Raw genomic sequence first — 2,895 nt, 5'->3', positions numbered from 1 at the left:
GGGTAAAGTCCCATTGCATCCTCGGCCTATTCCAAAAGTGGATTAGGGGATGTAGAATTTAGAAGGGTGACAATTTGGGAGGAGTTCAATTGTTTTGAGTGGAAGCCAGTGATTAATCGTGTGTGATGTAGCAGTGGGCTGTGCGTGGGTGAGGCTAACGATGTTTGGTGCCTTTCCCTCAGTTTTTTCTTCTTCTAATCATTCAGCTATTGTTCTTTCATGTTCAAATTCTTCAACTCTTTCAAATTATTCAACTCTTTCAAATTCTTCAACTTTTTCAACTTCTTCAACTTTTTCAACTTCTTCAATGCTTTTCAGCTATTTTTTCTCTTCTTCAAAGATCTTCTGCATCTTTTGCTTAATCATTCAGCTATCTGCATTCACAGTGCATTTTCGCAGTGTCATGGTTGAGTTTTGGTTTGGCTTTGTTTTTCTGTTATTTTCATTTTTTCATCTCTTTTGGGTTAGGTTTGACTTTATTTATTGTTAGTTTTCAGTCATCAGTTATTTTCTGTCATTTTTCACTTCACCTCCTCAGCAGTCAGTCACACCTGTTATCATTTACCAGTCAATTAGCCAGATCCTTGTTCCACCTGTGTCGTGCTCTATTTAAACCTCCCTCTGCCTTCAGTTCAGCACTGGGCCGTCATCATTCCACACCTCTCCATGCCAGTCCCCGTTTTGCCTTGGAAGTTTTGTTTTGCTCCTGTTGTTAAGGTTAGTCCTGTCAGTCACTCTAAAGACTGTTCATTCACTGTTTGTTCCTGGAGAGGTTCTGCTCTGTGTCCTGGTGTCTCCAGAGAACTGCTAACTGGACTAGCCATCCTGGAAGGGCTCTGCTCTGTGCCCTGGTGTCTCTCAAGTTCTGCTAACCTGACTAGCCGCCCTGGAGAAGCTCAGCTCTGAGCCCTGGTGTCTCTCAAGTTCTGCTAACCTGACTAGCCGCCCTGGTGAAGCTCAGCTCTGTGCCCTGGTGTTTCCAATGAACTGCTAACCTGAGTGCTATGAGGCCTGCTAGCCGAGCAGCACCTAGCTAGTGTGGACTCTCTGTCTCCGGGCCGTCAGCTCCTGCCATCACATTCATCCCTGACCTTCTGCAGTCCTGAACCTCCGGTCTTCTTCACTCACCACCCAGCAGACTTCCTTCAATAAAAACTCAAACTTTTAGTCCTGTGTGTGCGTCCTGAGTTCATCGGTAAACAAAACCTTGACAGTACGGCCCAGTCAAAAGGTGAACTCAGGCGCCATGCGGGACTTACCTGCAGGAGTTGACGACCCGGATATTCTCGCATATGTGGAGATGTGCGAACGCCAGATGAGGGAGAGGTATGCCAAGATGGCTTCCGCCCGGGACCCTGCGCCACCCGTCCGGACCGACTCCACTCCCCAGGTGGTTTACGTGGGCGTTGTTACGGCTACCCCGGAACCCAGGAAGAGAAGCCACTCAGCCTCTCGTCGTCTCGGTCATCACCTCCATGACTCGCAGCTGGCCCCTCGAGTGAGGCTCATCGTTCCACCTAGCGGAGCTCCACGCATCAAGGAGAGCCAGCTGTGGGATTTCTTCTACGGTGACCGAGACGACCTTCTGCCCTGCTGGCCAGCTGCCATCCCCCAGATTGCCCCGGATTCCTCATCTGTCCCCTCCCGGCGAAGACAGCAAAACCACCGGCGCGGAGGGTCCGTCAAGGCTCATGAGGAGGTGCAGGAGGACCCGCCTCTGGCCTCGGTTTCCGCCGAGACCGGTAGCTTGGCCCTGCCTCTGACTTCTCTGTTTGGCCGGAGCCGCAGACTGCGGACTTCGAGCCGCCCGACTCTGCCTCGTCGGGGCCGTCCACCACGGCGCCCGCCTCTGACTTCTCTGTTTGGCCGGAGCCGCCGACTGCGGTCTCCGGGCCGCTTGACTTTGCCTCGTCGGGGCCGCCCTCCTCGAGGGTTTAGTCGGGCGATGCTGCTCCGCCGCCTGCCTCGTCCAGGACGACCTCCACGAAGACTTTTTCTTTTTTGCTTAGCAGCCGTTCTTGCCTGAGCCCTTAAGGCCAGTGCCTTCTGTTATGTTTTGGGCTCGATTCCAGTTTTTGATTTACTTAGGATTTTTGGGGGTTTAGAGTTATTTAGGGGTTCTTGTTTTCTTAGAGTTCTTAGTCTCTGTTTTACTTTTGTTTTTCCTGCTCCGTTTTAGGATTCTAGGTTTTGCCTTAGTTTCCAAGCTTTGCTTTGTTTCCTCATTTATAGCCTTAGTTCTCTGGTTTTCTCGTTAGTTTACTTATTCATGTTCTAGTTTTCTTGTTTTGCCTTAATTTCTAGTTTAGCCTTAGTCTCATAGTTCTGCTTAGTATTTTGTTTTGGTTTTGCATTAGTTTTATAGTTTTTCTTGAATGTCTTGATCTTTTTCCTAGTTCTTTTGTTTTATTTTGATTTTCTAGTTTTTTGCTTCGGTTTTTCTTTTGTTATCCCTACCCTAGTTCTTCTGGTTTTGTTCTATAGGTTAGTTCATGCCTGGTTTTCTAGTTTTTGGTTTAGATCTGTAGTTTCCCAGCGCTCTTTAGGTCCCAGCGCTTCTTAGTTTTGTTTTGGCCCCCTAGCTCTTAGTCCCCTGGCGTGTTTGACGCTCTCCACTCTCCGGAATTTAGACGCCCTTAGTTCCTGGTATTTTTGTTTCCTGGCGTGTTAGGACGCCCTCTGACCCCTGTAGATTTCGTGTTTTTCTGGCGTGTTAGAACGCCCTTTGTCTCCTGGCGTATTAGGATGCCCTTTGTTCCTGGTTCCCTGGTGTTTAGATTTCTAGCGTTTAGATTTAGTGTTCCCGACGTGCTTAGACGCGCTCTGTTCTCGATTCCCCGGCGTGTTAGGACGCCCTCTGTTTTCGGTTCCCCGGCGTGTTAGGACGCCCTCTGT

The sequence above is a fragment of the Fundulus heteroclitus genome, unplaced genomic scaffold (assembly GCF_011125445.2).
Source record: "Fundulus heteroclitus isolate FHET01 unplaced genomic scaffold, MU-UCD_Fhet_4.1 scaffold_101, whole genome shotgun sequence".
Taxonomy (NCBI): Eukaryota; Metazoa; Chordata; class Actinopteri; order Cyprinodontiformes; family Fundulidae; genus Fundulus; species Fundulus heteroclitus.
This window is presented reverse-complemented; position numbering follows the sequence as displayed.